Source organism: Sturnira hondurensis, unplaced genomic scaffold (genome assembly GCF_014824575.4).
Source record: "Sturnira hondurensis isolate 20B ecotype Veracruz unplaced genomic scaffold, ASM1482457v3 Scaffold0021639, whole genome shotgun sequence".
NCBI classification, from domain to species: Eukaryota; Metazoa; Chordata; class Mammalia; order Chiroptera; family Phyllostomidae; genus Sturnira; species Sturnira hondurensis.
The window spans coordinates 877,452-891,748 of NW_028094270.1; positions in this window are offsets into that span (position 1 = coordinate 877,452).

Genomic DNA, 14,297 nt, shown 5'->3' on the forward strand with positions numbered 1-14,297 from the left:
ACAAAATTAAAAAATATTTCTGGGCAAAATAACAAGGGTTAGTGCACTAAATTATGGTGCATGCAATGATGGCGTGCCCCCAGTCATCCAAATGCTTGTGGTGAAGGAATCGTTATTTGTCATGGACATCCTGCCTAATGCTGTGCTAGGGAGACAGTGTAAGATAAAATGAAGTATATATTTAGTATGAGAAATTTTGGTAAAAAGCATGTGTATTCACCTGTAAAGAGACATGTACATAGAAGTGTTCTCAGTACGTATCCTTGACTGATAAGATCATTTATTATTTTCCCTTTATGTTTTTCTGTGTTTTATATCAAATACGTTTTCTTTTAAATTTTGTTTAATGTGTAGGAAAGAAATTGAATGGATAAGGCAGCTAGGAAAGTTTATGATTAAAGTAATAGGACCCATGAAAAGGCGAGGAGTTAAATAATCGAAGACAAGGATGTGATGAAGGCAAAGTATATGGGAGGCTAATTGGAGAAAACAAAACTAATCTGAGCAATAACAGCAGAAATTTGGAAGCTGCTTAAATAAAAAGCTGATTGGTCCGAACCTCAGGACTTGTTTTTTGGAGGGAGAGTCAGGCATCAATATTTTTAATACCTCCCCAAGTGATTCCAATGTCCCACCAGGTTTCAGAGCCACTGGGGTGGATGACAGTTTGCCTGATCTACCAAATTGGTCACATTGGCTGGCTTCCCAGAACTGGAATAGCATTATCCAAAGCACAAGGTTGTGACTACAAATAAGGAATTTTTCCCTCTCACAAAAGCATTTCCTTACCTCAGTGCTGGTGAAGTAAAGATGAAGATTATTTGTCTGTGATTATGATTTTTGGAAACACCAGTTGAAATAATCTAAGCATTCTGAATATAAAAGCTTATTACTTAATGAGGTAAAGCTATGATCTAGAAGTTGAATGGGGAGATTACTTCAGGATATACAGAGATGATCTAAGTCAGTCCTCTTGAAAATGTTAATTAACACCAAACAAAGAACAATAGAAGATGTTTGCTTGCTACCTTAGAGACCAAGATTGGCACAAGCCATTTTGCATGTGAGCAAAATGTGGAAATGGCAAAGAGATTTAAATAACAAATTTAATAAATTTCATCCCATTGGGAGAAGCACTTTTGATTATCTATGACCTATACCAATTATCATGATTCTCCCCACCAGCCACCCATAATTTTAATAACTAATCAAACTCAGCCTGCAGGTACTATGAAATGCCAAATCTTTTTGCAGTCGCTATTGCTCATTACAAAGGTAGTGGTACTTGCTACCTGACCTTTTTACAATTTCTCCAACTACTTATTCACACTCCAGCCACATGTTTAAATGCTCAGAGTTGACTTGGCTCTTATTGATCTGTAACACAGGAGTTTTCTAAGTGTTCATGATATTGTGAAGAAACTAACCAGAGGACAAGCAGATGTGGACATGCCGTTTATTATTCATATAATGGGGGTGCACTGATGGTAGCAGATTGGTGTGAGAGAGACAACACCTCCTCCAATCTGAGGCTGGTGATAAGGGGGTCCCAGACAAAGGCAGCATCCAGGTTGCATAAACCTACGGTGTGGTCCAGAGGTACATTATGTCAGTGTGTAAGTGCAGAAGGAAAAGGTCAAGAAGCAGTCACTAGAAAAAATATTTTTTTAAAAAAGGACCTCCAGGGGAGATAAGGAGGGAGCTACATTTTTTCTTTTACAAAACAATAGACATTCCTTCTAGCCAAGGGTCCTCTGGTAAGCCTTCCATCAGGGGGGTAGAAGGGTCATGCCCGGCATCGGCAGCCCATGATCCCAGGCCGCTACCTGTTTGTGCTGAGAAACTGCCTTCTGTCTAGACATCTAGAGAGGCCTTGTCCTGCTGTGAAAAGAATTAAAAAAAAAGGGGGGTTGGAAATTCAATGCAGAACTAAAATGGTGGTTCATGAAGATTCATATAGTGGTATGAGATACAATAAAGTCTCCGGAGTTTAGGCCCACACATGTCCTCGGCAGAACAGGAATAACAGAAAAGCAAGCATGAGGTAATGAGGCCAACCAGACTGAAGGAGCTGCCTCAGGTTCCAAGGAGGTTTCCACACAGCTACCTCTCTCCAAATTTCAATCCATTTCCTCCCTCCAGTGACACTCCCCAGATTGTAATTTATATGTTTGTAGTTTAGTCTGAAAACCTCACTAAAATCCTGTTCACTTTTCTGTTCCATGACTCACATTTGCATCCTTCACTCTACACTACCAGTCACCAGGAATTCTGTTAAAATGCAGATTGTGAATAGGTCAATGGGTCCTGCACTGGCCTGAGATCTGCATTTCGAAGAAACTTCCAGATGATTCCTCTACTATTGTGCCAGACCAGAACATGAGTAACAAGGCCTCTATCCAAATATCATATGATCTCTCTTATAAGTGGAATATAATGAACAAAATAAACTAATGAGCAAAATAGAACCAGAGGCATAGAATCAAGGCGTAGACTGTCGGCTGTAAGACAGGTGTGGGGGGAGGCAGAGACTGATTAAGAGAGATGAAGGGCTTAGTGAAAGAACATATATGAAGGACCGACCCATGAATATGGACAACGGTGTGGGGATTTGATTATGGAATTGGAGGCAGGCTGGGTGGAGGAGAGCAAAGGAGGGAAAACTGGGACAACTGTAGTAGTATAAATAATAAAGATTAAAATAAATAAAATAAAATAAAAACAGGCCTTAGCAGTGGTTTTCAAGTATTAGTGAATCAAAACTACCTGGGAAGCTTGATAAAATTCAGGCTGCTGGATCCTATCCCCAGAATTTGTGATTCAGTAGTCTGAGATAGAACCCAACATTTGCATTTCTAGTAAGTTCCCTGCTAATGCTAATGCTTGGGGTCCGCACTTTGAGAACCACTGCCTTAGACTATGCTGCTTCCAGCTGAATTCAGCTGTAACTGCACAGGAAGACAGGATGAACCCCTTCTGCTGAACATGAACCAACCCCTCCTCTTCTTTTGGCAGTTTATTCAGGGACGACAGTGGAAAGATAATCTTTTTACTCTTCAGCTATCTGTAAAATAGAAAGTAAAAGAAAAAACCTTTTAGACACTGAAATTTTACAGCAATAGAGAAGAAAAATAAGATGAAACAAAGCAAAATAAAATCATGAAACCTCTCTGATCAGAGCCTGGAAGAAAACTGATAGGTGAGATGTCTCTACCTAATGTCTCCCAGTCTGCACACACCATTAGTGCTCCTCATTTCATACCCCCTTGATCCTGATCTCAGACTCCAAGTGCTGCCTGGGTTGCTCAGGCAAAAGCATCTGCTACCCACCGTCACAGAGCCTAAAGAGCCAGTCAAGGTCCTAGGTCCTGTCCATAGCCATGCTTCTCATACTTCTGCAGGCATCAGAGTTTTCTGGAAATCTGTTCAAGTACAGGCTTTGGTCTGGAGTGGGTCCTGAGAATTTGTATTTCTAAAATGTTCCCAGGTTACTAAAGCTTCTGGTCCTGGACAACTTGGAAAACCATTTTTTTAAGGGATCAAAGGATACCACTGTTTTACTTGCTTACATCCTCTGCCAATTAAGAGAGAAACTAAAACTAAAATGTTACCTGTGCTGATGAAGCTGATATTGGAGAATATGTCTTAGGCATGAATCAACCATGGTTGTCTTAAGGCTGACCTAGAACTAGATAGACACGTACACCCATTCATAGGCAGCACAGAAACCACCAGCATCCCCTTCTGGAGACCTGCCCCTGCCAAACTCATGGTGCTGAGAAACAGAGGGAAGTGTACATTCCTAACAGGCAGTTAGCTCCTGAAAAAAACGAAGAGAGGGTGAGCAAGCTCAGTTCCTCTGCCAAGCCCTCCACTTAGGTAAATCATTTCTCACTCCCCCCAAAAAACAAGAAATGAGGGCCTAGAAAGAGAATAGAAATGTTGAGGTAGTAACTATGCTTCCTCTGAAAACAGAAGTGGGTGATCTATTTGTATCCTCCCATAAAAAAGTACCCAGCGGTCAAGCTTGACAGCACACTCTCCCCTCAGATATCAGGTTAATGTTTCCCACCCAGTGAGTTCAATTAGTAATGAAATTGATTTCAAATTGTGACCTATCTTAGACTAATTAGTCAACCTATCTGAGCTTTAGTTTTACATCTGTACAATTGGGATAAGAAGTAAAGTCTCCAAAAATTATTGTGAGAATTAAAGAATGTATCACTTTATTTCTAGAAGGGACTCTTATAGCAGTTTTTCTTCTCTTCCTTTTTCATCCATTAGCCTTTTGACTTAAAATAATGAAATATTTCATATTTTATCTGAGCTCCAAGAGCTCACAATCTTGAAGGGAGGGTCACAAATATCAAAATTTAAATACAGTGAAGAGAATGTGTAGGTGGTCTAAGAAGAAATTAGTGTGAAGACTAAAGGAAATATGTAAAATGCCTGATGGGATGCTTAACACATAGCAGTTTTTCTGTTCAAGATTTTAAATACACAAACATAGTTCAGACTACCAGACGGGGAAGGGATCTGGAGCTGTCCTGGAGCGGCTCCATAGGAGTATCTTTAATTGGCTTCGGGAGGAGGTACAGCCTGATAACAGCAGGAGAAGGAAGGACATTTCAGAGACGGAGGATGACATGGACAGAGGTTAAGCACAGAGGTTCAAGGGGCCAGTGAAACAAGGGGCAGGCTTGAATGAAGTGATCACGACCAGTTTCAGTCCTTAGCCAATCACCAGACTTAACAGGTTCCCAGTGCCAGTCTTTTATAGCCATTGCCCATTTGGTGTGCTAGCACTGAGGGCACAAGTAGCAGTAATTTCTTGGCCTTTTATGTATAATGGCTCAATTGACTTGAATGTCAGGGCAACTCTCAGAGTCTGGAGAGCAAGCAGTACATTTTCTGCTTGAGTGTAGTTATTTTCCTTTCTTTAAATCATAGATTCACAACTTTAGGTACACATTAAAATTACCCAGGAGTGTTAAAAATAGTAGAAATTCCTTGACTTTGCCCCAAATCAATGACCTCAGAGGGTGGAGTGTGCCCTCAGTAGTTAGTGTAAAAGCTCCCCAGGTGATTCCAATTTACAGCCTGGTTAGGAAAATCTTCTAGAGGCCAAGGGAGTCCACTCCCTTGTATGGAGATGGCAATTCAGTGACTGATTTTTCTCAGGAATAATTATGAAACAATTAACAGCATTTAACCAGACTGAGTATCTCCATAGATAAAAATAATACCTACATGGAATTAGGATATACAATTTAAAATACATCATGTTTTCAAATATAAATGGGGATTCTGATCTGTGTGCAAAATAAATGGCCTGACAAACAAAGTGACTGTTTAAATAAGTGATTACATTTGATGTTAGTAAATTATGCAAGTTATTTTGTAATAAAAAATTGGGGATATAGTAACATTTTCTTTAAAAATTTTATTTATTTATCTTTAGAGGGGAAGGGAAGGAGAGAAGGAGAGAGATATCAATGTATGATTGCCTCTCGTGGGTCCCCTGCTGGGAACTGGCCTGCAACCCAGGCATGTGCCCTGACTGGAAATTGAACCACGACCATGTGGTTCACAGGCCACTGCTCAATCCACTGAACACCGCAGACAGGGCGGGATATAGTAACATCTTAACATCAATATGCCTGAGTTTGATGATGTCATTTAATACAAATTTATCTTCTTTCATGATTAATAGCTCTCAGATTAGATGTTTTTGTTGCTAAGATGTAGTAGTTTAGATAAATATATTGGCAAAATCTTATTTAATTTTGTAGGACTGGCAAATAAATCTGTATTAGTGCCCAGACTATTATTTTCAATTCATTCGTTCATTAATTTTTTTCACAAATATTTATTAAATCATATCCTTTGGTTGCCCAGCACTGGACCAGGAAATAGTTACAATATTTGTAATTAAACAGGTTTGGTTTCTGACCTTTTGGTACTTATAATCTAATGGAAGAAAGATAGTGGAAAAGAAACAAATGATAGGTTGTATAAAGTGCAACAAAGAAAACACACACGATGTATTGATTGGGAAAAATTGTCTGTGTTCTGGGGGAGGGTGGCTCTAATGTAATAGAATCTGAAAGTCTTGTCCTCCCTCTAAGCGAAGACTGCCAGTTGTAAGTCAGGGGGAGCAGTGAGGCAGAGAGCACCAAGGCAAGGAAGATCCAGGCTGTTCCAGGCTGGGAAAGGAATAGGTGCCAAAATAGAGAGTTGTCACAAACTTCCATTCATTGCTATTTATTTTATTTTCTAATTGTATTTTTTACATATTTTATGCACTTTTTTCCTTTTAGTATCATTGAAGTCATTAGTTATTGATTATTTCCCATGTGGCAGGAGTTAAAATAGGCTATGAGTATGCAAGGAAGAAAGAAAAAAATGGTAGGACCCAGAATTATGTTGTAATAAAGACATTACATACAAAATATGAAGAAATCTCTTAGTTCAGAAAAAAAGCAAAAGAAGGTAGGTGTGTAGCACAACTTAGGAGTTTGGAGAATTAGGAGGAACTTATCCATGGAGGAGGGCCTTGTGGACTCTGAGGCGGAATCATGGCCATGATTCAAGGTCTTTTGTTTGGCAACAATTGAAGTCGGTGGGGAGAGCACATGCATTTCAACAGAAAAAAAGTGTGTGCCTAGATAAGAAAATGAGAGAACCAACCCAGTTCAATTCTCCATGTTTGTCATGGAGAATGAATGTTTCTAACATAGCTCACAATCAAAGCTGATTTTACAGGGGTTCTCAGCTCTGCCTGCATATTGCAGTAACATTGGGAGCTTTATCAGTACCCTGGGGTCTAAGCTACACAACAGACAAATAAATCTGAATTTCTATGGGGTAGGGCCAGAGAATAACACTGAGAATTGGGAATGTATCTAAAAAGGATTATAAATCATCATCCCTGCCCCAACGGGGTATCAATTTTCACAAGGTGTCAAAATGGCAAAATCACAGTGTTTCCTTTGAGCTCTCCTTTCCTCAGGTCCTTCCATCCTTAACTGTTGGACATTCAGAAAGTTCTAAGCAAATACTCATGATGTCATTTTCCTTGCTTGAAACAACACATTTGTTTGTTTGGTTGGTTGATTGTTTTCCTGACTGGGAAAAGTCTACACATTTTTTTAAGAATCAGTTCAAATATTATCTATTCTTGCCCTGACCAAGTAGCTCAGTTAGCTAGAGCATTGTCCTAATAAGCCAAGGTTGCAGGTCCAATCCCTGGTCAGGGTACATACAGAAATCAACCAATGAATGCATAAATAAATGGAACAATAAATTCATGTCTTTATCCCTCTCCCCATCTCTCAAATCAGTCAATAAAAAATTAAGAATATTAGTATCTCTTAAGTCAAACATTTATTCATACTTCTAGGAAAAAGGAATTATTCCTTAGCAAAATAGTATGAGGAAAACTCCATTAAATTACATCTCACACTGGTCATCATGTAACTACATTACATATCAGATTGTAAATTTCTCACAGGCTTAGTTATAGCACAATGCATAGCACCTGGCCTGGGGTCTACAGTATGTTAAGTCTTGAATACGTGGAGGAGGAAAAGAGAGAAAGAATGAACAAACTGGTTTATATACCAGGTACCTTTGGCAGCCAGGATTTCACAGATATCAGAGACCTCTGAAAAAGAGTATAAGAAAGAAAAATAGGCCTGTCAGAGAGAATTTACTTATATGAGTGCTTTCAACATTTTTAACATATTACTTCATCCTTTCGGCTTTAGAATGCTTTCTTCAAATAAACTCCTATTGGATGGCCCAACATACATAATTGAATTTTGTAATTCTCCAAGTGTGGTTCCCGGACCATCATATGCAGAACTTGTTAGAAATGCAAATTCTCGCAACTTGCCCCAGATCTACAGATCTGAGGATGGCACCAAGCATTCTGATTTCACAGGCTTTTCCAGTGTTGCAGATGTGTGCTCAAGGTCTGAAAACCACTGGCATAGATATAAGTAGAGTGACTTTGGTTGAAACATGGCTGGTCAATAGCCAACAATCCCCACACCTGATCCAAGCCACATACCCTCAACACAGTTCTGCAGGGACCCTCTCCACAGAGGTCCTAGATTCTCACAGAATAAGGTCTAATAAGCTGGTTTTGTCTTCATTTTTTCAGATGCATTTCTCAGTGTTGCTTGACTCCGAAGTTCACATGGTTCTCTGCATGTGTACTTCAACAGGAGTTATTTCTATTGATTAGTTTTAGATCCAGACTTTAGTCAATTCACACAACTACATATCTAATGATTACCTGAACTTTTGCCTGAAAAAAGCATTTAAAGCAGTTAACAATTTGATTTGTGCAGTCAGTTCATCCCTCTGCACTTGCTTCAGAACATTGTAACCTTCATGACTGGCCATCCACACTTCTCCAGGTGCTATTGATACAGCATATGCTGAATAGATTCCCAAGCTACCATTCCAATGAATCACATATTTGACATTTGAAGCTGTTATTCTGAGAAGCAATCTAATGTTAGGAATTTTTTCTCCTCTACTTAAGAATTCATAGCTGTGTGAATTTAGCATCCCTCCTCATTACATAGCTTCTGAGTAAGTTATACAGTAATGATGAATGATAAATCAGATAGCCAGGCCTATATTACTCATGACATTTTAATAGTATTAATCTGGAGTAGCTTTTAATTGTCTATTCTACAGTTTTTAATGCTAAGAAGATATAGATGTTTCCATTATTCTAATTGTATTTCAAGTAAATGTACAGGCTCAAATTTTCCTTCTATCCCTGTATAAAATAAGGCTAAAGTAGAGTTGTCTCAATGTATGAAAAATAAACTATTTCACAGCAAAATATTGATTAATCATTCTGGAAAGTAGCAGGAATCTCAAATAACTGTATGTTGTCTTCATTAACTTTTTGCAAAATGGTATAAGAGATAGGACAATAAAGTTTTATAAAATTTAAAAAATCATTTTCAAAAAATTCAAAGCAACCTCTTATGCCTTTTACACCTGTAATCTAGTTAAATGAAAGATGCTCAGATAATCTTGTAATTCAGTAAGATTTTTAGTTATGAAACAAAAAGTTTGTTATTTTCAAAGTCTCCATTTGCAAGATGTTAATGGAATCATGCATTTTCAAAGAATTTTTACTAAAACTATTGAGACAAATTGAGTTAATTTTGAAGTTATCAAAAAGACCACGTTGTAAGTGCTCTACTTAATCAAATGTTTATTAAAGTAACTGTATATACTTATCATACTTAGAAGAAAGAGTCACCCAGAAATATTAGGTTTCCAGAAAATTGATGATTTCCTAATTAAGTACCAAAACATTTGTAAATGAATGCTTTTAGTTGTGATGACACTGTTTATAGATGCATTACACAGGATAATGACTGCCTTTCAAGGTACCTCATGCCATTGGTGCCATTCATGAGAGCAGTTAATAGAGTAGTAACTAGGCAATAAAACATTCTTATTCTCCCAACATTCCAAAAGTGAAATTCAGTGTAATTCTTTTGTTTCTTATCTATACTAAATGGCTCCAGACTAGTGGTCTGTAAATCTTGAAAGAGACCTAAGAGATAGAATGAGAGAAGGGAAGGGAAGGGGAAGGATGGGAAAGGAAGTAAACTTTTTAGCTTTTTCTGCACTTTCTACTGTCTCAGAGTGCCACCGTGGTCTGGAGCAAGATTTTCTACAAAGTTCCTTGGGCCCTGACCTGAAAGTGGCTCTGCCATCCAACTTCACAAACTGAAGGTTGTGCGGACAAGGCAAGTAATTTGGACCAGAAAAGCAGAGCACAGATTTATAAGTGTTTAGGCAGCAGTCGGTCAGAGGCCAAAGAAGTAAGTTGAGATCAAGAGTGGGAAATGAGATCTCTAAAAGACCGTGTAATTAGCACCTGGGGAACTGCCAAGAATTGGAGGGTGAGAACAAAACGAAAAGTCAAAGTACCAGGCAAAAGAATTAGCAACTAAGAGATTGGTGAAAATTAGAGCCATGGAATAATTTGAAAAAGAGAAATAATATTTGGAATTAGATATAAGGAAAGGACACTAACAAAGACCCAGCTGATATGCCTTAGCTTCACATTCATTCCTTTTTAAATCCTGTGTCCATCCATTTCTCAGCACCTGCATCCTAATCTGAGGTGTCATATCTCGTCCATACACTCTCCTGCTATCTAGCTCTCTTTAACTGGTCCCCCCAAACAGGAGATGCTGGCCCACCTAGATCCTCTTTACCAGGCAGGTGCACCCACCCCGAGCAGCTGTGAGAACTGGCTGCTAATGGTCTGCAGTTGCATCCTTCCCATAAAAACTATCCTCAATGTACAGGGAAATACCTGGGAGAGGGCACCCTTATCTCTGAATGTATCTCACAGTCAGTGTCTAAATGATACTGAAACTGACACTTAAAAAGCCCGCTCCCTTGCCTGGAGCTGAGATAAATCTGTGGTGCTATTCCTATACAGAGCTCCCTGTGGGATCAGGCTGAGTGAGACTAGATATCAGATAAAGCAAGGTCTTCACTGAGCTTTTAACCTGGCAGTATTCCCGTGTCCTCAATTTCTTACAGGATTTTCTTCTGAGCTTTCTCCTACTTAAACAAGTTCCTTTTTCTAAGGCCCTGCTTCTGGGTAATTTGAAATAAGACACAGAGACAAAAAAGTAAATATCATTCTTTAACTTAGAGTAATGACATGATTTATCAAAACTGTATTTTTAACTTCATTCTAGTGAGAAGAAATTTTATATCATTAAAGTGAGTAAAATCATATTAAAATTAAAAAGGATCCAATTCAGTTTATCATACAGATTGAATATCCCTTTGTTTCCTACTAGATGTATTTGGAAAATGTTTGAGGAAGTCTCTGAAAGTGAACTAATGCATACAACTCTGAGAAAATGAAGGTATTTTAGAAACAAAAGGTGTTTTTTAAAGAACTAAAGCAAGAGAAACCAACAATTGTTATTGGCTACTTTAGTTATTAGACACATCACATACATAAATAAATTGTTCCATGTTTCAGGTTTTTTTCCCTCATAACTGAAAACATTCATGTTAATGTGACTTAATTAACCTTGGTCAACATCACATAACTAGTAGTCTTAAATTGTCCTTTGAAACATGGTATTTGACTTCAAGACCTTTGTACAATCTCTCCACCAGTGTATTTCAAAGAGCACTCTAAAATACACTAATTGAGCAAAATACTTAGGCTGGGGGAAAAAGAAGAAAAAAGAAAGGGAGAATAGGTAGTTTTACTGATTTAAGTAAAGTTGAAAAACACTGATTATATCCCTATTGGGAAGCAATTCTCACTAGATCTCTCATGTTTTTATACACTCTTCTGTACAAAAGCATTTAAAAAATTTAAGAGTGCCGAGTTAAGAATGTTTGTATAAGGAGACATTCCAGGATATGAAAGCAGAAGTACTTCCCATCCCCTCCTGGAGAGATTTGCTTGTATCCCTGGGAAATAAACAGAATGTCACTCTCTACAGAGGAGAGGCAGATAGATGGTTATGCTGGCATTTCTCTCACAAGATTGGGGGTTTTTTAAGCTCTACATCCCTCAGATGTGACACAGGCTCCTGAGCCCTCCATGTGTCACCCTCATGGGACTCGTGGGGCAAGAGGAACCGAGGAAAGCATGAGATCCTGTTGCCTGCTGTGATGAGAAAAATAAACTGTCTAAATCCATTTGAGCCTATTGTCTCATCAGCCAAATCAGTAGAAGTCTGAAAGCCAGCCTCAGGGCTCCCCGTCACGCTACTGCTTAACATCGCCTGACCAGTTGACATTCCCCCTTCTAGGAATTCAAAGCTCAAGGGAAGGCCTTTAAGAAGTCTTCTAACAAGGAAACACATTCATTTTCTATTTTGCCTAATGCAACTTGTTTTCCTCTACTGCACATTGACATGCAATGTAGCCCTGCAGTGACAGAAAGGCAAATAGGAGAGGTACTTAGAGTTCAGAAACATTTTGCTAGCTGCTACTTTTCTCTGTTTCACTTGATGGCTGATTCTCCCCTTTCCAAGCACAAATAGAATTCATGGGGCAGATGCTACGCCTCCTCTTAGTCACTGCTTTTATTTGCTTTTCCTATACCAACTACCTTCCTAGCTTTAATTACAAATCTTGGCACATTCTTGAAGGATAAATTCATAACACCGATCTCCTTTTAAACAGCAGTCTGGAGAAAGCCCTAAACTTTAGATCAGCAATCCACCTGGATGTCCCTGCTGCTTCTACATCTTTTAGCCGACTTACCCTAATTGCTACATGGTACTGTCTGTCCTCTAAAAGAGAATCTGACTTTTCTCTCCCTCCTGTTGCTTTCCCTGGTATAATGGTATAAACAGCTAAGAAGCTGAAATGATGTGATGTGAGCTTTTCTCAAAGCTGGTCTGAGAATTCTGCAATACGAACTACCAAGCAATAAAAAATAACTCAGTTGGAAATATACATTGGAAAAATAAATATAAAGATGGCTTTAAATGCTCTTGAGTCGTCCCAAGGAATATAAAAGGAAGAAGAATACAGAAAAGGATAAATAAAACTTTCAGGGTTGACAATAATTAGCTCTTAAAATAGCTGTGAGTTTCCATCCTAACACTCAGCAGGCTGCCAATAATCAGACAGACAAATCGAACAATTAGATGCTATGAGGCAGCATGAGAACAGATCCATAACATAACATTATGAGTTGAGCCTTAACCATTGTCTGAATAAAAATGGTGCCAAGCACAAGAGACTATTTCTGACCAGAGGAAAATAGTAGAACAACTCTGGAAAATACATTTCTTTATTGAGCATCTCTGATGTATCTGATGATTTCATGTGCACTATGGGTGCTGAGATGAGAGACAGATTTTCCCAAAATCTAGATGCTGTGACAGAGGAGTAAAGTAGAATATACAATTTGGTTTGGTAAGGCTCAGGAAGGCAATATATATGCACAGTCAGGTGATCAGAGAGAAAAGCATTTCACCCAGATGCAGAGGTTATGAAGGGGTTGATTCCTGAGGTGAGTCTTTCTGGATTAGTAGAAATTTTCCAGGTAAAAAAAAAAAAAAGACTAGAGGTTCTAGGAAGATGTAGTGGTGTGTTCAAGGGCATCAGACTATGAAAGGGCTGATGCTTTTGGAGGCACTGCAGGCCAGTCTGCAGGGAGTGTTCAGAACATAGAAGGACAGGTTGAGAAATGAATCTGGGGATCAAGAAGAGACAAAACCACAAAAGGTCTTTTGTGTGATGCTGCAGGATTTGAATTTCATCCTGAAGATTAGAAAGGAACCACTGACATGATTGAAAGATTGGCAGGCCAAAATCAGGTACCACTCCTCTCTCTCTCTCTCTCTCTCTCTCTGTCTCTGTCTCTGTCTCTGTCTCTCTCTCTCTCTCTCCTTCCCTCTCTCTTCAGAGGGCTCTAACACTGGTTAGGTAAATGGCCAATTCAGAATTGATAGATCAAAGTATTTACTTCTTTTTATTTTATTTATCTTATTTTTTAATTCTTTTCAAGGGACTTTACATTTTATTTTATTTTATTAATTTTTAATTTAATTATTGTTCAAGTACAGTTTTTTGTCTCTTACTCCCATCCCAGCCCACTCCCCCCAGTGCTCCCCACCTCCCTCCCATTTCCACCCCCCCTAGTTGTTGTCCATGTGTCCTTTATACTAGTTCCTGTAAATCCTTCCCCTTTCCCCCCTGAAATTCCCTCTCCTCTCCCCTCTGGTCACTGTCCCCCTGTTCTCAGAGTATTTACTTCTGATAAAATATATTCTAAAGTTGGTTAAACCTTTTCTGGATATAGTATTTATGTATCCTAATCTAATTTATACTTTTCTTATTTAAATTATGTTCCTAGAAGTAATGATAATAGTTTTTGTATTTTACAAAGATTAAGAAAACTAGTGAAAGAAGACTGCATGGTCAATTATAAATGATGATAAGTTCCAGTCAGGAAAAATTTGGTAGTGTTAAAGAAGAATCCTGAAAAACCACAGTAGGAATTGTGTTTAAGTGGTACATTTATAGTTCCACATATCACAATGGCAGTGGAAATGAAGAAGGGAAAATTGGCAGCAGATACCTAGGATTTGGCATATGTGGACTCCAGCCTCAGGGGAACAAATGAACTTCAGCCCAGTCTGAGTACCGCAGCCCTGGCAACTCCTTCCTCATCCTCCTTCTCCTGTAGACAGAATATCCTTTCAGGTGGTCTCATCATTGTTACTTCTCTGATAGAGCTTGGATGCCAGTGAAAA